Source organism: Phyllobates terribilis, unplaced genomic scaffold (genome assembly GCF_046119375.1).
Source record: "Phyllobates terribilis strain yellow unplaced genomic scaffold, ASM4611937v1 Scaffold_3__8_contigs__length_932513732, whole genome shotgun sequence".
Lineage (NCBI taxonomy): Eukaryota > Metazoa > Chordata > Amphibia > Anura > Dendrobatidae > Phyllobates > Phyllobates terribilis.
Genome location: NW_027362763.1, coordinates 469,867,100 through 469,890,541, shown reverse-complemented (window position 1 = coordinate 469,890,541; position 23,442 = coordinate 469,867,100). Strand labels below are relative to the sequence as shown.

Below are 23,442 nucleotides of genomic sequence, written 5' to 3'. Positions count from 1 at the left end.
TATCCTATTTTTTCCCCATTTCCTGTGTGATAATGCTTTGTTTGAGAATCCCAGTGCATCCTGGGCTACTCAAACGAAGCGTCATCAGGGTCAGAGGCTACGGTCGCGGTCACTGCCACAGCCCACTATCTGAAATGAAGCGTCACCAGTGACACTCGTTTCAGGGGCTGTGCTCTTCAGATTAGTAATAATCAGCCAGCAACAGAGCGGTGTCAGAATCCCCGTTGGAGGAGACAAGCGCCGCCGCCACTAGTGACGTCACTGGTCTCCTGCACGCCAGGTATTCAGACACCGGTCTGTTGCCGGCTGATTATTGCCGATCTGAGCTGACAACAATGCGGACACTGTCACTGTGCAGATTGCACAGTACCCAGCTCGCAGAGAGAGACACAGGAGGGACGAGCACAGCCCCTGAAACGAGCATCACTGATGACGCTTCGTTTCAGGGGTTGGGGGGGGCAGGGGCTGTGGCAGTGATGGCAGCCTCCGCCCCCTGCTCTGATGATGCTTCGATGGAGTATCCAGCATGCACTGGGGATACTCAAACGAAACGTCATCACACAGGAAATAGAAAAAAAATAGAAAACCGGTTAGATAGTGTAGGGAAAGGTAGGGAATTTTTAATGCAAGTATATTAGAAATTTCATGTATTTCATGTTTGCATGCTATAGCGTCACAGAGTGCAACTTTATTTATTAGTTATGAGGATATATGGAGATGGCTACTCTTAGTAAGCACCTGTGCACACCAGGTTTCTGTTTGGAAGTGATGGTCAGTCTTTTGATATTTGTATACAGGTGAGTATAGACTTATTTATTACACTACCGTGGGCCCATCTAGTATAAAATTTTGTAGTAGTGGACAGCCCCTTTAAAATGTATATTTTATTTAATGCAAATGTAAGGCATTCATTTCAGCATTTAATTGACTCCTATTGTCCAAAACTGGAAAAAGAAGGATCCAGTCTTGTTATTAACAGGCAGAATAGCACAGCATTAATAGACTGCAGTTGTATGGTTATTAGTTTATTGGCATTACTCATATTATCTTAATATTTGTTCTGATATGAGGAACCTGTAAAAGAAAAGATGCCAATCCTGGCTCGCTGCTGCCCTCTGCAGGGAAATTATAGTTCACATTTAGGTTTCACGTACAAAAGGTCAGCGCAGAATAAAACCCAATTGTATTAGAAAATGTGATTTCACAGCCATTATTATCATCTTAATGTGCAATATAATCTGTTTTATCCAATCGTAACATAGTTTAGCAAGCTTGATGAATCCCATACATCACTCTAGGCTCTTCCTTGTCTATTAAAAAGTCATCTAATAAAAGGACGACTGGCAGATGGGCACATCAACAGACACAAACAACATAGGACTGGGACTGTAAGGTATAAAGAGATTCCTTTCCATGTATCCTCTATACATTCACAGGCAGAAATACTGGAAACATAATCGAGAGAATGATGTACTATAATATAAGAGATAGTCTAAGTATACATAGCTGGTGGCCTGACAAGTGTATAGATTTATAATACTACTGGGCAATGCCTGACAGCACACATCCTATAAATTAAACATTACAATTTTATCACCGTTATAACAACATTTAATTAAAGAAGTTGTCCAAGACTAAGCTGCTGATGACCTTTACTTAAGATATTATCATCAAAATCAGATTGGCCTAAGCACAACACCTGCAACCCCTACTTATCAGCTCATATCTGGAGCCGTGGATGAAGAAAGTTTATAGTGGACAGAACCAGAAGACAACTGCTCCATACATTGTGTAGTGGGTGTTCCTGGGTACTGCAACTAAGCTCCCATTAAAATGAATATGATCTAAGCTGCAGTATCTAAAGGTGGCCACTGCGCAGTAAGCTGCAGTACCTAAAGATGGCCACTGCGCAGTGCATGGCGCTGTGCTAATCTGGAACAAAAATAAGCGCAGCATGCAAAGAACAAAGGACAGAAACTGCAATGGATCAGTACTAGGACATTAATTTCTGAAAACATGCATCACAGACACATACACCACGTTCCAAATTATTATGTAAATTGGATTTAAGTGTCATAAAGATGAAATTTTTTGTGTTTTTCCCATAAACTCATGGATGGCATTGTGTCTCAGGGCTCTTTGGAACACTGAAATAAATCTAAAACCTGTGATAATTAGTTTGCCAGATGAGCCATATTAAAGGAAAACTACTCAATAAGGACGTTCCACATTAATAAGCAGGCCACAGGTTTCATATGGGAAAAAAAAGGATCTTTCTGTTGCCGAAAAGCATCAAATATTACAATGCATTTGACAGGGTATGAAAACATTAGATAATTCACGACAAGTTAAGTGTAATCATCATACTGTTAAGAGGTTTGCGGCTGACAGAGCACAGATGGGTTAGTGCAGATAAAGGCATAATGAGGAAGGTTTCTGCCAGACAAATTCATCGGATTAAGATACTATTAAAATACCATCAAAAAGTAGCAAGCAGGTATTTGAAGCTGCTGGTGCCTCTGGAGTCCAGCAAACCTTAAGGTGAAGGTGTAGAGTCCACCAGAGGCTTGCAGTTGTGCATAAACCTACTATTCAGCCACCCCTAAGCAGTGTTCACAAGAAGAAACGGTTGCAGTGAGTCCAGACATACATGAAGACCGATTTTAAAACAGTCCTGTTTACTGATGAGTGCCATGTAACCCTGCATGGTCCAGATATATGGAGTAGTGGATGGTCACCATGTCCCAACAACGCTGCGACGTCAGCAAGGAGGTGGCACAGTCATGTTTTGCGCCGGAATCATGATGGTGAGATGGTAGGTCCCTGAAGGTGTGAAAATGACCTCAGCAAAGTATATAGAGTTTCTGACTGATCACTTTCTTCCATGGGACAAAAGGAAGAATCGGGCCCTCTGTAGCAAAATCATCTTCATTCATGACAGTGCATCATCTCATGCTGCAAAGAATACCTCTGGAGTCATTGGCAGCTATGGGCATAGAAAGAGAGAAACTCATGGTGTGACCACCATCCTCCCCTGATCTCAACCCTATTGAGAACCTTTGGAGACTCCTCAAGCAAAAGATCTGAGGGTGGAAGGTCTTTCACATCAAAACAGCAGCTCTGGGAGGCTATTCTGACATCCTGCACAGAAACTCAAGCACCATTTATCCAAAAACTCACAAGCTCAATGGATGCAAGAATTATTAAAGTGATGTTAAAGAAGAACTGCCATCAAAGTTTTTATCCTCTTAATATATTACAGTCATCATATTATAAAGCACTGTATACTTACAATTGCTCATGTTGCCTTTCTACCCAGTTAAATAGTCTCTTTTCTCTGCTATATGTAGAAACAGGAAGTCTCTTGTGCCTGCATTAACCCTTTCGCAAGCCTGGGATTTTCCGTTTTTGCATTTTCGTTTTTTGCTCCCCTTGTTCCCAGAGCCATAGCGTTTTTATTTTTTGGTCAAAATGGCCGTGTGAGGGCTTATTTTTTGCGGGACGAGTTGTACTTTTCAACGCCATTACTACACTGTGTTCCAAATTATTATGCAAATAATATTTTCTCAGATTTTCCCAAATTACCTATATGAATTGCAGTCATTGTAATTTTCCAGTCAAATAACTATTAGAGTACAATTGAAAGGTTTTTGTACAAACTGCCTATGATAACAGTATATTTAAAAAAAAATAAAAAACTCAAACTGCACTCAAAATGCATGTTCCAAATTATTATGCACAGCAGAGTTTTCAACCTTTTCATTTTAATAGAGAACAAAAAAATGGTTATTTTTGAAATTATAAGCATTAGCAGGTTATTACAAACTGAAATCAAACAGTTTCCAACTCAAAACTTTATTCTAGGTGATGTTACATTTGCACATAGGACCCCTTGTTCGAAAGGAGCTTCTGAACTCTCTCGTCCATTGAATTTGTCAGGTTTTGGATGGTTTCTGCTTCAATTGTTTTGCATGAGGACAGAATACCCTCCCAGAGCTGTTGCTTAGATGTGAACTGCCTCCCGCCATCATAGACACTCCTTTTGATGATGCTCCAGAGGTTCTCAATGGGGTTGAGGTCAGGGGAGCATGGGTGCCACACCATAAGTTTGTCCCCTTTTATGCCCATAGCAGCCAGAGATGCAGATGTGTTATGTGCAGCATGAGACGGGGCATTATCAAACGGGAAAAAAATTTCAAGTGCGGTGAAATTACAAAAAAAGTGCAATACCACAGATGTTTTTTATTTTTTTTATTTTTTTTTTTTAACCACGTTCAACTGAATGCTAAAACTGACCTGCCATTATTATTCTCCAGGTCATTACGAGTTCGTAGAGTTCGTAGACACCAAACATGTATAGGTTCTTTTTTATATAAGTGGTGAAAAAAGATTCCAAAGTTTGCTAAAAAAAAAAAAAAAAATGGCGCCATTTTCCAAGACCCGTAGCGTCTCCATTTTTTGGGATCTGGGGCTGGGTGAGGGCTTATTTTTTGCGCGCCAAGCTGAAGTTTTTATTGATACCATTTTGGGGTAGATCCAATGTTTTGATCGCCCGTTATTGCATTTTATTGCAATGTTGCGGTGACCAAAAAACGTAATTCTGGCATTTAGAATTTTTTTCTCGTTACGCCGTTTACTGATCGGATTAATTCTTTTTTTATATTGATAGATCGGGCGATTCTGAACGCGGCGATACCAAATATGTGTATGTGGGGTTTTTTTTTTATTATTTTATTTTGAATGGGGTGAAAGGGGGGTGATTAAAACTTTTATATTTTTTTAAAAACATTTTTTTTTTTCACTTTTTGCTTGCTTCTATAGTCTCTATAGGAGACTAGAAGCAGCACTTGTCTGATCGCCTCTGCTACATAGAGATGATCAGCAGATCACCTGTGTAGCAGAAATGGTCCTGTGCTATGAGCGCCGACCACTAGGTGGCTCATGGCAACCACTAGAGTTTACTGCAGACCCAGGGTTGTCATGCCAACCCATCGGTGACCCGCGATCATGTGACGGGTTCGCCGATGGGCGGGGTAAGTGACGTGCATCCGGTTTGCGCAAGTTAAATGCCGCTGTCAGAGATTGACAGCGGCATTTAACATGTTAACAGCCGCGGGTGGTTTGCGATTCCACCCACAGTTGTTGCGGGCACATGTCAGCTGTAATAATCAGCTGACATGTGCCCGGTTCCGTGCGGGCTCAGCGCCGGAGCCCTCACTGAATCGGGGGGTTACAGCCTTGTGCGTACAATTATGGCACACGCTGTAAAAGGATTAATTAGCCCCCTCTTCAACTCCTAAACCAGCTGCGACCTCATCCGCCATCAAGGACTTTTGCAGTGACTTGAGTGATACAGGGAAAATCGACCTCCTGTTTCTACATCTACTTCAGCTAGTCAGTTTTTAATCACGCGATGTTATAGACCTAATGGAAAAGAGAAGCATTAACTGAGTAGAAGGGCAAAATGGGCAATTATAAGTACACAGTGCTATATAATATGATGATTGCAATATGTTAAGAGGATAAAACTTTTGATGGAAATGATTCTTTAACCTCTTCACGACATCCGCCGTACATGTATGTCGCAGTGGGAGGTGCATTCTCGTAAACCACTATGGAACAATCGAGTCAGCTCACTTACAGAGACAGCGCGATAATCAGCGGGCATCAGCTATATATTATAGCTGACACACTGCAGAAACGCCCACGATCGGTGCTAGCGCCGATGACGGGCATTTAAGCCCTCTAATGCCACTGTCAATAGCGACAGATCGGTATAGAGAGGGAGAGAACTCCCTCTGTGCTCCGATCAGCGTTGCAATTGCATTGTGCTGATGGACTCCATGGTGACCTCAGGCCGAAAGATGGCAGCGGGATCATCCAGGTACGATGGCCTGTAAGTTCCTGGTGAGAAGAGGAGCTGTCACACCTCCTTCCTGTGTTTGAGAGACTGATCTAATACCCTGCAATGCAAAAGCATTGCAGAATATTAGATCAGCGAACAGAGCAGGGAAAGTTGATGTCCTATCCTGGGACAAGTTAAAAAAAGCAAAATAAAGAACAAAAAAATGAAAAAAATGTTATACAAATGAATACATATATCTAATATAATCTGGTATCGCTGTAATCGCGCCGACTCAAAAAATAAAGTCGTCTAATCACTTATAACGCTCGAGGAACGGCGTAAAAAAATAAATAAAACCAATTCTTCACATGCTGTTGATTTGTTCATTCTGCCTCCCAAAGATCGCAGTAAGGCTAGGCGCATATTTATCCTGCGCTCTGCACTGAGCGCTTACACCGGGGTTTCCACGTAAATCTCTGAAATACGTGATTCAGGTGTAACCCCCAGCAGAAAATTCCCTATAATGAGGCAGATGGAGGCACTGTGAACGAAGCCTGGCTTATGATCCGGCAGTGTCCGTGTTTTTAGGCATGCATAAAAGCACGGTCCACCACAATTTTGTCTACCTCTGCAAAGATGGACACCGTTGAACAGAGGCCAAATGGAGTCCAGAGTAACTCTGCTGCCTCATTATAGTGAATGGATCCCTCGGGGGTTTCATCTCAATCACGTCACTCAGGGATTTAATAATAATAATAATTTTTATTTATATAGCGCCAACATATTCCGCAGCACTTTATAATTAAGCGGGGACATGTACAAACAATAAATTCAATACAAGGTGAGACAGTTTAACAGTTACATCAGGAGTGAGGTCCCTGCTCGCAAGCTTACATTCTACAAAGAAATGGGGGGACACAATAGGTGGAAAGTGCTTGTTATTTCAGGTCAGGCAATGATAATAAGTCGGGATTATCATATAAAGCTGTATGATCCGGTCATCATCCTGTATGTTCAAGTGCAATACTCAATTACCGAGTGCAGTTATCGTGTGCATGGAGGGTGTAGAGACAGATGAACAGTAGGCGGCAGATTCTGAATAGTATTTAGGAGGGAACAGGGGAAAGTTAGTTTACTGGGTATTTGAGGTGGTAGGCTTGTTTAAAGAGATGGGTTTTTAAAGCGCGCTTGAAGACATCGGGGCTAGGCATCAATCGGATCGTCTGGGGTACAGCATTCCAGAGAACTGGCGCAGAGCATTCCAGAGAACTGGCGCAGCATGAGAGAAGTCTTGGAGACGGAGGTGCGAGGTTCGGATTATGGGGGATGTTAGTCTTAGGTCATTTGTGGAACCGGAGGGCACGTGTAGGATGATAGACTGAGATGAGAGAGGAGATATAAGGTGGTCCAGAACTGTGGAGAGCTTTGTGGGTGAGAGCAATGAGTTTATATTGGACCCTGTAGTGAATGGGTAACCAGTGTAATGACTGGCACAAGGTGGAGGCATCGGTGAAGCGGCTGGACAGAAATACGACCCTGGCTGCCGCATTCAGGACAGATTGAAGAGGGGAAATTTTGGTAAGAGGGAGACCGATCAGAAGAGAGTTGCAGTAGTCCAGACGAGAGTGAATAAGAGCGACAGTAAGTTTTAGCAGTTTCAAAGGTGAGAAAAGATCGGATTCTGGAGATGTTTTTAAGATGCAGGTGACAAGAGAAAGTGAGTGATCGGATATAGGGAGTAAAGGAAAGGTTAGTGTCGAATATGACCCCAAGGCAGCGGGCGTGCTGCTTGGGAGTTATGGTTGAACCCTCCAAAGTAATTTCGATGTTAGGTAGAGTTAGGTTAGTAGAGGGGGGAAACACAAGAAGTTCAGTTTTGGAGAGATTCAGTTTAAGATAGAGGGAGGACATGATGCTAGACACAGCAGACAAACAATCCTTGGAATTTTGTATTAGGGTAGGGGTGATATCAGGGGAAGAAGTGTATAATTGGGTGTCGTCAGCATAGAGATGATACTGGAACCCAAATCTGCTGATTGTTTGTCCAATAGGGGCAGTGTATAGAGAGAAGCGGAGGGGGCCTAGGACTGAGCCCTGCGGAACCCCGATAGTAAGGGGATGAGGAGGAGAAGAGGAGCCGGCAAAAGATACAGTGAAGGAGAGGTCAGAGAGGTAGGAGGAGAACCAGGAGAGAACAGTTTCCTTGAGGCCTATAGAGCGGAGCATAGTGAGGAGGAGCTGGTGATCCACAGTGTCAAATGCTGCAGAGAGATCCAGGAGAATCAGCAGGGAGCAGTGACCTTTGGATTTGGCTGTTAATAGATCATTAGAGACTTTAGTGAGGGCAGTTTCAGTGTAGAGTGTAAGGAGCGGAAACCAGATTGTAGAGGGTCGAGGAGAGAGTTATCTGAGAGATAGCGGATTAGACGGGAGTGGACCAAGCGTTCCAGGAGTTTAGAGATGAAAGGAAGATTAGAGACAGGTCTGTAGTTAGCAGCACAGTTCTGGTCCAGGGATGGCTTTTTAAGTAAAGGGGTTATGATGGCATGTTTGAATGAGGAGGGAAAGATACCTGAAGAAAGAGAGAGGTTAAATATTTTAGTCAGGTGAGTGGTGACCACCGGTGAGAGGGACTGCAGGAGATGTGAAGGAATGGGGTCACTGTTGCAGGTTGTAGGCCGAGAAGAAGCGAGGAGCTGGGTAACTTCTTCTTCTGTGACAGGCTCAAAGATGGCAAGTGAGCTTGAAGTGCGGCAGGGAAGGGGATCCAGGCACTGAGGAGATTGGGCTGAGATGTCCTGATGGATGTGGTTGATTTTTTCAAAGAAATAAGTGGCCAGATCCTCCCCGCTGAGGTTGGTGGTGGGGGCCTGTGCTTTAGGTTTCAGGAGGGAGTTTAAGGTTTCGAAAAGTCGTTTTGGATTGTTGGACATTGAAGTGATGAGGGTGGTGAAGTAGGATTGTTTGGCCAGATGAAGGGCAGAATTATAGGTTTTGAGCATGAATTTATAGTGAAGTCCTCTGCTAAAAGAGATTTTCTCCACCGACACTCAGCACACCTTGAGCAACGTTGAAGAAAACGTGTTTGCATCGTGTGCCAGGGCTGCCATTGTCTGTGTCGGATCTTTCTGCGAGTAGAAGGAGCAGCTTCATCTAGGGCACTCTTCAGTGTATTATTGTAGTGTGACAATGCTAAGTCTGGACAGGAGAAGGAGGAGATGGGGGCTAAAGATGTGTGGAGATTGTCCATAAGCTGCTGGGTATTAATGGTACGTGTATTCCTATAAGTGTCGTAAGTGGGGGTGTCCCGGGTGAGGAGACAATTCTTAACAGAGAAGGAAAGAAGGTTGTGGTCCGAGAGCGGGAGAGGGGAGTTGGTAAAGTCATCCAGCAAGCAGAGACTGGAAAAAAACAGGTCCAGAGTATTCCCGTCTTCATGGGTAGGAGAATTAGTAAACTGTGAGAGACGGAAAGAAGAGGTTAGAGAAAGTAGATGAGAGGCAGATTGGGAAAGGGGATCATCGATGGGGATGTTAAAGTCGCCCATGATGAGGGTGGGGATGTCACAGGATAGAAAGTGAGGAAGCCAGGTGGCAAAGTGATCCAAGAACTGGCGGGAGGAGCCTGGAGGATTTATATGGAAACCCCTATATACAGTGGGGAAAAAAAGTATTTGATACACTTTCGATTTTGCAAGTTTTCCCACCTACAAAGAATGGAAAGGTCTGTAATTTTTATCGTGGGTACACTTCAACTGTGAGAGACAGAATCTAAAAATAAAAAACAGAAAATTACATTGTATGATTTTTAAATAATTAAATTGCATTTTATTGCATTAAATAAGTATTTGATCACCTACCAACCAGCAACAATTCTGGCTCTCACAGACCTGTTAGTTTCTCTTTAAGAAGCCCTCCTAGTCTGCACTTTTTACCTGGATTTATTACACTGGTTTGAACTCTTTACCTGTGTAAAAGACACCGGTCTACACACTCAATCACACTCCAACCTCTCCTCCATGGCCAAGACCAAAGGGCTGTCTAAGGACACCAGGGACACAATTGTAGACCTGCACAAGGCTGCGATGGGCTACAGGACAATAGGCAAGCAGTTTGGTGAGAATGAAACATTTGGGGCTAAAGCAACATTTTGTGTGAAAAAATTATTTTTTCATTTTCACAGCTCAACATTACCAAATTCTGTGAAACACCTGTGGGTTCAAGGTGCTCACCACACATCTAGAAAAGTTCCTCGAGGGGTGTAGTTTCCAAATTGAGGTCACTTGTGGGGGGTTTCTACTGTTTAAGCATATCAGGGCCTCTTCAAGCATGACATGGCGTCCACTATCTATTCCAGCCAATTTTGCGCTTCATAAGTCAAATGGCGCTCCTTCCCTTCCGAGCCCTGCTGTGCATCCAAACAGTAGTTTTCCACCACATATGGGGTATCATTGTACTCAAGAAAAATTACACAACAAATTTTGAGGTCCATTTTCTCCTGTTACCCTTGTGAAAATAAAAAAATTGCAGCTAAAGCAACATTTTTGTGGGAAAGTTTAATATTTTAGTTTTTTCCTTCCACATTTCATTAATTTCTGTGAAGCACCTAAATGCTTAATAAACTTCTTGAATGTGGTTTTGAGCACATTGAGGGGTGCAGTTTTTAGAATGGTGTCACTTTGGGGTATTTTGTGTCACATATGCCCCTCAAAGTCACTTCAAATGTGATGTGGTCCTTAAAAAAATGGGACCACATCACTACCTAATTTAAAAAAAAAGTTTAAAAAATAATGCTGATGTAAAAGTAGACATGTGGGAAATGTTATTTATTAACAATTTTGAGTGACATAACTCTCTGGTTTAAGGGCATAAGAATTAAGTTTGAAAATTGAGAAATTTTCCAAATTGTCTCCAAATTTCTTCTATTTTCATAAATAAATGCTAAAAACTCCAGACCTAAATTTACCACTAACAAAGTACAATGTGTCATGAAAAAAAAACAATTTCAGAATCACTTGGATCCATTGAAGCGTCCCAGAATTATTACCACTGGTCAGAATTGTAAAATTTGGCCCATTCATCAAGGTGAAAACAGGCTGGGGGTGAACATATAACTTGGCCTATTAACATGTTTTTTGATTGAAAAAGCTTTTGATTCCAGTAAGGCCATGTGCACACATTCAGTATTTGGTGAGTTTTTTACCTCAATATTTGTAAGCCAAAGCAAGGAGTGGGTGATAAATACAGAAATGGTGACATGTTTCTATTATACTTTTCCTCTGATTGTTCCTCTCCTGGTTTTGGCTTATAAATACTAAAGGTTGATGATTTTAACATTATACTGACTCATTTGCATAGACCATTTAGGAAAATCAGAGGAAAATAGCATTTGCATAGTAATTTGGAAAGCGGTATACTTTGCTGTAAATTTTAGGTCAAGAGACTCACAGTCAGTCCATACATCACGGGTCGTACCTGCACTCTGAAAGTTAGATGTGTAAAGTTGGCTTAATGCTGAGTTTATCATTTTTACCACACGGACGCCAATAGGCATTTAAGAATTAAAAATGGAATACCCCTTCAAGTCCCTTTCAGGTCTGGTCATTAAGGGGTTAAAATATTCAGAGAAAAGCATATAGATTTCACAAAAATGTTTTGAGTCAAAGCTAGACAGCAGTAGCAGCTCCCTCCCACCCATGAAGGTCACATGCCTTCTTTCACTTGGCCGCAGAAGCAGGAAGTAGTTGGGTAACTGTGGAGCTTAGAGCTGGAATGTGCTGTGTCAAAGCTACAACTCCGCTCCATTCACTTTATCCTAGTGATTGCCATGCAGTGTGTGACAACATGCTGCGGCTGGCCATAATTCCACCCACATGGTGAATCAATGGGCGCACATTTCGGTTTTATAATCATGTGGCTATTGGCCCGTGGTATGGCCAGCTGAAGTGTGTGGACGCACCATTCCTGATATGAAAAGCTGTGTGACACTCCTATTTGAAGTGGAGCTCAAGTAGTGTTCCACTCCAAATATGAAGTTTATATGAACTTGGCACTCCAAAACTTGATGCGAGTAATTTATTGTGTTTCTCAGGGCAATCCATTGTATTAATTTGATGTTTCGTACAATTATTAGGCCTTCTTGGTGACAGATTCCCTTTGACAGTCGCAAGTGGAGAGCTGCTCCATACACGGCTGTTAGAGGCAGATGCTGGATGTGTGTCACAGCCATTATCTGCCAGGTATGGGGCGGACTCACCCCGTGAGCCTGGTCCTGACTTGCGCTGTACATGTACATCGGATGGTGGGAAAGTGTTAAAGGAGTTGTCCAGTCTCAGAAAAAAAAGTCTGCAGGCATTCTATGTAATTGGAGCCTGCCGAATCATGACAGTCTGCAATGTGCATGCTGCCATGATTCCTATGTATTCCCTATACAAGTGAGTGGTCATGTGACCACATACATGTGATTTGCATACTTGTGGTCATGCACTGCCCAGTCAGACCTGGCAAAAAGAGAACTGTAGAAGGGTAAGCTCAGGAGTCTAGCCATCATGTGACCGCAAATATGCAAATCATATACATATGGTCATGTGACCACCATAGCAGGGAATACATGGAATCAGGACAGTGTGAGCGTTGCAAACTGTCAAGATTTGGCACTCTACTGATATGTGAGTGGTGTGTGTATGTGTGAAGTGCATGTGTGAAGTGCGTGTGTGAAGTGCGTGTGTGTGCGCGGCCCAGATTGCTAATCAGCCCTTCCGGGTGCTTTCCCGGTGGGCCACAGTGTGGCACTGCTTGGGGGGGCTGCCAGCCCGTTTTTACAGCTGTCGGCCACTTTAATTTTCCGGGTGCCTGCCCTGGTGGGTCAGCATCAATGGGTGCAGGGCGCACGCACGCAGCGTTCATCATTTGAACACTGTGATGCACATGTGGCTGGAGTCGGTAACGTGCTGAAGCTGATATGTGTCAGCGCGTTCAGTGAGCAGAGAATGTGCGCTCTGCTCTCCCGCTCGCGGCCCTAGCAACGCTGCAGCCGCTGCCCCCCCTAGAACAGCAGGGAACAAGGTTAGTATTTTTTTTAGCATCAAACAGTACTTTGTGGGGGCCATCATACCATATGGACCATCATACGTGGGGACCATCATACCATATGGACCATCATATGTGGGGGCCATCATATCATGTGGACCATCATATGTGGGGGCCATCATACCATGTGGGGGCCATCATACCATGTGGGGGCCATCATACCATGTGGGGGCCATCATACCGTGGGGGCCATCATACCGTGGGGGCCATCATACCATGTGGGCCATTATATGTGGGGGCCATAATACCATGTAGGCCATCATACGTGAGGCCATCGTATCATGTGCAGGGCTGTATGTGAGGCCATCGTATTATGTGCAGGGCTGTATGTGGGGCCATCTTATTATGTGCAGGGCTGTATGTGGGGCCATCTTATTATGTGCAGGGCCATCTTCTTATGTGCAGGGCTGTATGTGGGGCCATCTTATTATGTGCAGGGCCATCTTCTTATGTGCAGGGCTGTATGTGGGGCCATCTTCTTATGTGCAGGGCTGTATGTGGGGCCATCTTCTTATGTGCAGGGCTGTATGTGGGGCCATCTTATGTGCAGGGCTGTATGTGGGGCCATCTTATTATGTGCAGGGCTGTATGTGGGGCCATCTTATTATGTGCAGGGCCATCTTCTTATGTGCAGGGCTGTATGTGGGGCCATCTTCTTATGTGCAGGGCTGTATGTGGGGCCATCTTATTATGTGCAGGGCCATCTTCTTATGTGCAGGGCTGTATGTGGGGCCATCTTCTTATGTGCAGGGCTGTATGTGGGGCCATCTTCTTATGTGCAGGGCTGTATGTGGGGCCATCTTATGTGCAGGGCTGTATGTGGGGCCATCTTATTATGTGCAGGGCTGTATGTGGGGCCATCTTATTATGTGCAGGGCCATCTTCTTATGTGCAGGGCTGTATGTGGGGCCATCTTCTTATGTGCAGGGCTGTATGTGGGGCCATCTTCTTATGTGCAGGGCTGTATGTGGGGCCATCTTCTTATGTGCAGGGCTGTATGTGGGGCCATCTTCTTATGTGCAGGGCTGTATGTGGGGCCATCTTCTTATGTGCAGGGCTGTATGTGGGGCCATCTTATTATGTGCAGGGCTGTATGTGGGACCATCTTATTATGTGCAGGGCCATCTTCTTATGTGCAGGGCTGTATGTGGGGCCATCTTCTTATGTGCAGGGCTGTATGTGGGGCCATCTTCTTATGTGCAGGGCCATCTTCTTATGTGCAGGGCTGTATGTGGGGCCATCTTATTATGTGCAGGGCCATCTTCTTATGTGCAGGGCTGTATGTGGGGCCATCTTCTTATGTGCAGGGCTGTATGTGGGGCCATCTTCTTATGTGCAGGGCTGTATGTGGGGCCATCTTCTTATGTGCAGGGCTGTATGTGGGGCCATCTTCTTATGTGCAGGGCTGTATGTGGGGCCATCTTCTTATGTGCAGGGCTGTATGTGGGGCCATCTTCTTATGTGCAGGGCTGTATGTGGGGCCATCTTCTTATGTGCAGGGCTGTATGTGGGGCCATCTTCTTATGTGCAGGGCTGTATGTGGGGCCATCTTCTTATGTGCAGGGCTGTATGTGGGGCCATCTTCTTATGTGCAGGGCTGTATGTGGGGCCATCTTCTTATGTGCAGGGCTGTATGTGGGGCCATCTTCTTATGTGCAGGGCTGTATGTGGGGCCATCTTCTTATGTGCAGGGCTGTATGTGGGGCCATCTTCTTATGTGCAGGGCTGTATGTGGGGCCATCTTCTTATGTGCAGGGCTGTATGTGGGGCCATCTTCTTATGTGCAGGGCTGTATGTGGGGCCATCTTCTTATGTGCAGGGCTGTATGTGGGGCCATCTTCTTATGTGCAGGGCTGTATGTGGGGCCATCTTCTTATGTGCAGGGCTGTATGTGGGGCCATCTTCTTATGTGCAGGGCTGTATGTGGGGCCATCTTCTTATGTGCAGGGCTGTATGTGGGGCCATCTTCTTATGTGCAGGGCTGTATGTGGGGCCATCTTCTTATGTGCAGGGCTGTATGTGGGGCAATCTTCTTATGTGCAGGGCAGTATGTTGAGCCATCTTATTATGTGCAGGACTGGCACATAAGATGGCGGCCGCATAATCCGCTCCAGACCAGCAGTCATCCGCAGTGTGTTGTCGTTTCTGCCCCAATCTGCAGCAGTCTGGGTCACTGGATGAGTTTGTGTTCTATCCAGCCCTGAAACAAAGAAAATGACGGCACTTCCACTACAAAAACTAGGTGTGAACAGGTGCTTACTAAGAGCAGCTACCTCCATATATAATGAACAAATAAAGTAGCACACTGTAACACTGAGTATATAGATATGAAATATGAATAGCATAACTGCTGTAGAAAATAGAAATAAATGAAAACATTTTTTGAAAATTTTTTTAGCGCATGTAAATATGAAGTATGGAAAATGAATAGCATTACTGCTGTAAATAAATGAGAAATCTTAGCGCATAAATTGGCCAATTTATGTGTACCTGACAGCCGCGGTAAGGCGTTTCTCGATGTCAGGACCTACCAATGTGAATACCTCTCTAAGAGACCTCCATCTGCTTATGTGTGGGAAAGACAGATTCTGATGCATTTAAAACCACCTGCGGCATGGGGGTGGGGGTGGAGTGCTCAGTCAACGCTGAATCTAGTAACAAAGAAAATGACAGCACTTCCACTACAAAAACTAGGTGTGAACAGGTGCTTACTAAGAGCAGCTACCTCCATATATAATGAACAAATAAAGTAGCACACTGTAACACTGAGTATATAGATATGAAATATGAATAGCATAACTGCTGTAGAAAATAGAAATAAATGAAAAAAATTTTTGAATTTTTTTTTAGCGCATATAAATATGAAGTATGGAAAATGAATAGCATTACTGCTGTAAATAAATGAGAAATCTTAGCGCATAAATTGGCCAATTCATGTGTACCTGACAGAAGCGGTAAGGCGTTTCTCGATGTCAGGACCTATCAATGTGAATACCTCTCTAAGAGACCTCCGTCTGCTTATGTGTGGGAAAGACAGATCCTGATGCATTTAAAACCACCTGCGGCATGGGGGTGGGGGTGGAGTGCTCAGTCAAATAGAAATAAATGGAGGTAGCTGCTCTTAGTAAGCACCTGTTCACACCTAGTTTTTGTAGTGGAAGTGCCGTCATTTTCTTTGTTACTAGATTCAGCGTTGACTGAGCACTCCACCCCCACCCCCATGCCGCAGGTGGTTTTAAATGCATCAGGATCTGTCTTTCCCACACATAAGCAGATGGAGGTCTCTTAGAGAGGTATTCACATTGGTAGGTCCTGACATCGAAAAACGCCTTACCGCGGCTGTCAGGTACACATGAATTGGCCAATTTATGCACTAAGATTTCTCATTTATTTACAGCAGTAATGCTATTCATTTTCCATACTTCATATTTACATGCGCTAAAAAATTTTTTCAAAAAATGTTTTCATTTATTTCTATTTTCTACAGCAGTTATGCTATTCATATTTCATATCTATATACTCAGTGTTACAGTGTGCTACTTTATTTGTTCATTATATATGGAGGTAGCTGCTCTTAGTAAGCAGCTGTTCACACCTAGTTTTTGTAGTGGAAGTGCCGTCATTTTCTTTGTTACTAGATTCAGCGTTGACTGAGCACTCCACCCCCACCCCCATGCCGCAGGTGGTTTTAAATGCATCAGGATCTGTCTTTCCCACACATAAGCAGATGGAGGTCTCTTAGAGAGGTATTCACATTGGTAGGTCCTGACATCGAGAAACGCCTTACCGCGGCTGTCAGGTACACATGAATTGGCCAATTTATGCGCTAACATTTCTCATTTATTTACAGCAGTAATGCTATTCATTTTCCATACTTCATATTTACATGCGCTAAAAAAATTTTCAAAAATTTTTTTCATTTATTTCTATTTTCTACAGCAGTTATGCTATTCATATTTCATATCTATATACTCAGTGTTACAGTGTGCTACTTTATCTATCCAGCCCTGAGACACATTTAGTAAATTTAATGGGGTTGTCCACTCTTAACATTGATGACTCATCCTTAGGATAGGGCATTAATGTCTCATCTGTGTGGCTGTGACACCTGGCACCCTCGCAGATCAGCTGTTCTCACAGCTCAGTTATGGCACAGGACAGCTCCGCCCACTGTATAGCGGCCGCAGCCGGGTACTGCAGATTCATCACCTACTTAAAGGGAACCTGTCACATCCTAGTTGCAATGTACACAGCCCCCATAGCGTTGTTAGTGACACAATGTGCATCACTAACCAGCTGTTTTCATGAAATCAGTGGTAGTATAATGATGTTATAACATTTTATATACTTTGTCTTACCCTCTTGTATTTAGTCATAGGGGTGTGATTCTCAGATTCAGTCATAGGCGGTCGCCGCGTTCAGTTAGTGCTGGCGCCACCCATGACATTAGAATACTGCTCCTGGCAAGCGCTAGGTTTGAGGGGCGCATGCGCCTTTGCACGCGCCGGGAGCCACAGATCACAACGCGTGCGCACTGAAGCTGGTAATCACACAGCCTCAGTGCGCACGCGCCGGACCAGCGGCCTGACGTGTGCAAATGCGTATGCGCCCCTCAAACCTACGGCTTGCCAGGCGCAGTATTCAAATATCATGGGCGGCGCCAGCACTAACTCCCAACATTACACTATGTTAGTAGTCAGCGAGCTGCACCTCTGACAAAAACTGTGCACTGGGTGGAAAACCCCTATAACTAGAAGGTAGGGTGGGCTGAGTGTATAAATTATAATTATTACAATATGCACTGACCTTAGGTCCTCCTGCAGCTAGAGACATACACAGAAGTAGTCCTAATTCTGGTTCCCAATTTCAAAACCAAAAACACTCAGCGGGGTCAGGGGCATAGGCGCAGTCACAGAATGGAGTATCTCCCAACTTTTAAAGGCAAAGTCATTTTTCACCTATTGATCTCCCTTAGCATTCTCACCCACAAATGGTACAGAACAGGCAGCATAAAAAAGATAAACTACTTAAAAACAGCGATTTGCATGTGGGCTGCTTTGGTTTGTGTTCCAGGGCTAATTTTCTGTCCCAGACCAGGCCCTGTGTGTGTATGTGTGAGCTGCATGTATAGGAGTGAGCGGGCACCTGCAGGCGTGCTGCATGTTACGGACGTGCGTGCGGCCTGCCTGCGTGGGACGCCGACGCGTGCGCCTGACCTCTATGTGCGTGGGCTGTGTATCCGTGCTGCGTGCGCCTGACCTCTATGTGCGGGCGGTGTATCCGTGCTGCGTGCGCCTGACCTCTATGTTCGTGGGCTGTGTATCCGTGCTGCGTGCGCCTGACCTCTATGTGCGGGCTGTGTATCTGTGCTGCATGCGCCTGACCTCTATGTGCGTGGGCTGTGTATCCGTGCTGCGTGTGTCTGACCTGTATGTGCGGGCTGTGTATCCGTGCTGCGCGTGTCTGACCTGTATGTGCGGGCTGTGTATCCGTACTGCGCGTGTCTGACCTGTATGTGCGGGCTGTGTATCCGTACTGCGTGTGTCTGACCTGTATGTGCGGGCTGTGTATCCGTGCTGCGTGTGTCTGACCTGTATGTGCGGGCTGTATATCCGACCTGTATGTGCGGACTGTGTATTCGTGCTGCGTGTGTCTGACCTCTATGTGCGGGCTGTGTGTGTCTGCTATATGATTGATGTGCATGTCACTAAACAGAATAGGACCTGAGCACCAAAGAAAGAATAATGAGCAATTCTTAATGTGAGAATCTCATTATTATTTAGCTACCAACTGCGTACCAATGCCATATTAGTACAACATGAAGCAGTTTAAAAGGGATTTTCTCTTTCAGTAAATTCAAGTTAATAATAAGAAACATCAAGAGCTGTGCTCCCCTTCCCCGGGTCCAGCGGTGAGTCTTCGAGACTGCTCCTGGTGTCTGGCATTGCTTGTGGCTCGGACCCCATGTCGAGAGCGGCAGATTAGGGTGCTTTCACAATGCGCTTTTCTCCACATTCCGGAACGAGATTCGGACGTATGTGCCGACGGGGCCATAGACTATAAATGTGTGCTCGGATGTTCATCATTTTCGGGTGTATACGCCTACTGGAGGCGGACACAGACCTAGTAGACTAGTATCTTCGGGAGCTCAGCTAGCATTAGACGGAAGGTCCCCTTCAGAGCACTGACTGGCTGCAGTGCTGTCGATGTGATGCTGCTAATGCCGGACAGTGGGAGCAGCGTTGCAGACTTAACGGTGGACCTGGGGAAGGAGAGTACAGCACGGGATGCACTAATTTGCAGCTGGGAACATTAACTGAAGGCAACAACCCCTCAAAGCTGTGGCGTACCGCCAATGGCGGCAGGCCACGCGACTGCTATGGGGCCCGTGAGCTGGGGGGGGCCCCATAGCAGTCGCCCCCCTCCTGCACTCCCCGCTCAGCTGCTTGATTGCCGCCGCCGCCCACCGGCACTGTCTTCAGGCATGGCCACGCGCAGTGCGCTGTGCGGCTGTGTATTGTAGTAATGACACGGCAGGGGCGACACTGCGCCTTTAATTGTGCTTGTGTCACCCTTCCGTCATTACTAGCAGACACAGCCGCACAGCGCACTGCACGCGGCCATGCCTGAAAACAGTGCCGGGGGGCAGCGGCGGCAATCAAGTAGCGGAGCGGGAGGTGCAGGAGGGGAGCCCCAATGAAGAAGGGGCCCTGATGAAGGCAGGCCCCGATGAAGGCAGGCCCCGAGGGGGGCACTGGATGAAGGCAGGCCCCGAGGGGGGCACTGGATGAAGGCAGGCCCCGAGGGGGGCACTGGATGAAGTGCCGTCAATTAAGCAGCGCCGGTGGAGCAGGAGGGGGGCCCTGATGAAGTGCCAGCAATCAAACACCGCCGGAGGTCCTCCCTGTGGAGATGCTGGGGAAGCGGTGTGGGCCTGTGAGGGCCATCAGATAAGCCGGCGGCCGTGCACAGCTGGACCGGACACAGGCCAAGGGGCAGGTGAGTGAGGCTTGTCGCCAGATTCCCCAATCCCCATATTAAATATATTTCAAATGTGTCTTGTGTGTATGTCAGTGTGTATGACTGTGTATATATATATTTGTCTGTTTTATGTGTTTTTAAGAATGTGTTCAAATACGTGTGTATGTGTACTTATCTATATATGTGTACTATGTGAATGTCTGCGTACCGCGTGCGCGCATGTCTGCGTACTGTGTCATCATACACTCAGCATGTCGGCGTACCGCGTGCATGTCGGCGTACTGTGTGTGTGCGTCTGTGTAATGTGCCATCATACACTCAGCTATAGGAGACAGGCAGTGGCAGGCTCGTGTCATCATACACTCAGCTATGGGAGACAGGCAGTGGCAGCGTCGTGGCATCATACACTCAGCTATGGGAGACAGGCAGTGGCAGCGTCGTGGCATCATACACTCAGCTATGGGAGACAGGCAGTGGCAGCGTCGTGCCATCATACACTCAGCTATGGGAGACAGGCAGTGGCAGCGTCGTGCCATCATACACTCAGGCGTGAGAGAAATCATTTCCCGGCACAATCCCATAAGGTGGGCACCTCTACTTTCTGTATACCTTTTCCCATTACTTACTCTCCCTATAAGCGCTTTTTAATTTGTTTTTTATTTCCACCCTTTAATAAAACTGGTGTGCAAAAATACAATCTTAATGAACCTGGCCCACATCCATGTCCAGGGTCTGCAGTAAGTTAGGGGTCTTGTTTTCCTGTGACCAGCGGTCCACGTGTTCCCCTGTGAAGTGCTCCCCAGGCGGACAGCTGTGAATCAGACATATTGGAGAGATGGCCCCCCCACTCCAGTAACAAATCCCAGAGCCAAAATCCTCTTCACAACCAGTGGGAAAAAAACTGGCACATGTGTGTGCGCGTGTCTGAGTACTGTGTGTGTTCATGTGTGCATATGTGAAAGATGAGGGGACAGCCTGGGCCCTGTGTACTATACCTATATTTCTCCGCCGTATCTGTGCATCATGAATGTTGGTATATATTAAAGGGCCCACTGAGACTCTTTCGCCCGGGGCCCACGAAAACCTGGAGTCGGCCCTGGTTGACAGCACTGATGGAGGAGGAAACGTCATGAGACACTCTCTCTCCCATCATTCCTCCTCTGAGTCTGACGCAGCGGCGTGATGACGCTCCGCACTCTGTCAGACAGTGGAGCTGGCAGCTGCTGAGGTGATGACAGAGACGCGCTGCAGAGACTGAAGCAGCGGGGAACGAGGAGCGGTAAGTATGTATTTATTTAAAAATCAGTGAGTACTGATAAAACTGGAGGACTGGGGGCTGCATTTTACCCTATGGAGAGCTGCATTATACTGCGTACAGGACCATGGGGTGCATTATACTGTGTGGAGGACCATGGGGAGTGCATTATACTGCATACAGGACCATGGAGAGAGCATTATACCGCGTGGAGGACCATGGCGAGTGCATTATACCGCGTGGAGGACCATGGCGAGTGCATTATACCGCGTGGAGGACCATGGCGAGTGCATTATACCGCGTGGAGGACCATGGCGAGTGCATTATACCGCGTGGAGGACCATGGCGAGTGCATTATACCGCGTGGAGGACCATGGCGAGTGCATTATACCGCGTGGAGGACCATGGCGAGTGCATTATACCGCGTGGAGGACCATGGCGAGTGCATTATACCGCGTGGAGGACCATGGCGAGTGCATTATACCGCGTGGAGGACCATGGCGAGTGCATTACACCGCGTGGAGGACCATGGCGAGTGCATTACACCGCGTGGAGGACCATGGCGAGTGCATTACACCGCGTGGAGGACCATGGCGAGTGCATTACACCGCGTGGAGGACCATGGCGAGTGCATTACACCGCGTGGAGGACCATGGCGAGTGCATTACACCGCGTGGAGGACCATGGCGAGTGCATTACACCGCGTGGAGGACCATGGCGAGTGCATTACACCGCGTGGAGGACCATGGCGAGTGCATTACACCGCGTGGAGGACCATGGCGAGTGCATTACACCGCGTGGAGGACCATGGCGAGTGCATTACACCGCGTGGAGGACCATGGCGAGTGCATTACACCGCGTGGAGGACCATGGCGAGTGCATTACACCGCGTGGAGGACCATGGCGAGTGCATTACACCGCGTGGAGGACCATGGCGAGTGCATTACACCGCGTGGAGGACCATGGCGAGTGCATTACACCGCGTGGAGGACCATGGCGAGTGCATTACACCGCGTGGAGGACCATGGCGAGTGCATTACACCGCGTGGAGGACCATGGCGAGTGCATTACACCGCGTGGAGGACCATGGCGAGTGCATTACACCGCGTGGAGGACCATGGCGAGTGCATTACACCGCGTGGAGGACCATGGCGAGTGCATTACACCGCGTGGAGGACCATGGCGAGTGCATTACACCGCGTGGAGGACCATGGCGAGTGCATTACACCGCGTGGAGGACCATGGCGAGTGCATTACACCGCGTGGAGGACCATGGCGAGTGCATTACACCGCGTGGAGGACCATGGCGAGTGCATTACACCGCGTGGAGGACCATGGCGAGTGCATTACACCGCGTGGAGGACCATGGCGAGTGCATTACACCGCGTGGAGGACCATGGCGAGTGCATTACACCGCGTGGAGGACCATGGCGAGTGCATTACACCGCGTGGAGGACCATGGCGAGTGCATTACACCGCGTGGAGGACCATGGCGAGTGCATTACACCGCGTGGAGGACCATGGCGAGTGCATTACACCGCGTGGAGGACCATGGCGAGTGCATTATACCGCGTGGAGGACCATGGCGAGTGCATTATACCGCGTGGAGGACCATGGCGAGTGCATTATACCGCGTGGAGGACCATGGCGAGTGCCTTATACCGCGTGGAGGACCATGGCGAGTGCCTTATACCGCGTGGAGGACCATGGCGAGTGCCTTATACCGCGTGGAGGACCATGGCGAGTGTCTTATACCGCGTGGAGGACCATGGCGAGTGTCTTATACCGCGTGGAGGACCATGGCGAGTGTCTTATACCGCGTGGAGGACCATGGCGAGTGTCTTATACCGCGTGGAGGACCATGGCGAGTGTCTTATACCGCGCGGAGGACCATGGCGAGTGTCCTATGCCGCGCGGAGGACCATGGCGAGTGTCCTATGCCGCGCGGAGGACCATGGCGAGTGCATTATGCCGCGCGGAGGACCATGGCGAGTGCATTATGCCGCGCGGAGGACCATGGCGAGTGCATTATGCCGCGCGGAGGACCATGGCGAGTGCATTATGCCGCGCGGAGGACCATGGCGAGTGCATTATGCCGCGCGGAGGACCATGGCGAGTGCATTATGCCGCGCGGAGGACCATGGCGAGTGCATTATGCCGCGCGGAGGACCATGGCGAGTGCATTATGCCGCGCGGAGGACCATGGCGAGTGCATTATGCCGCGCGGAGGACCATGGCGAGTGCATTATGCCGTGCGGAGGACCATGGCGAGT

At 47.0% G+C, this 23,442-nt stretch overlaps 1 protein-coding gene across 4 annotated transcripts in view; it reads right to left on the bottom strand.

Annotated features, from left to right (window-relative positions):
- FIG4 (FIG4 phosphoinositide 5-phosphatase) overlaps positions 1-23,442 on the bottom strand; it is a 506,946-nt gene that overhangs the window by 482,105 nt on the left and 1,399 nt on the right. Inside the window, exon 2 of one of the 4 annotated variants that reach the window (XM_073675844.1) lies at positions 9,552-9,615. The exons of 2 other annotated variants lie outside the window; for them this stretch is intronic. The gene's annotated coding sequence lies outside the window, so the exon portion shown is untranslated. The remainder of the gene's footprint in view (positions 1-9,551; positions 9,616-23,442) is intronic. One more of the 4 variants, XM_073675845.1, reaches the window with a different exon arrangement.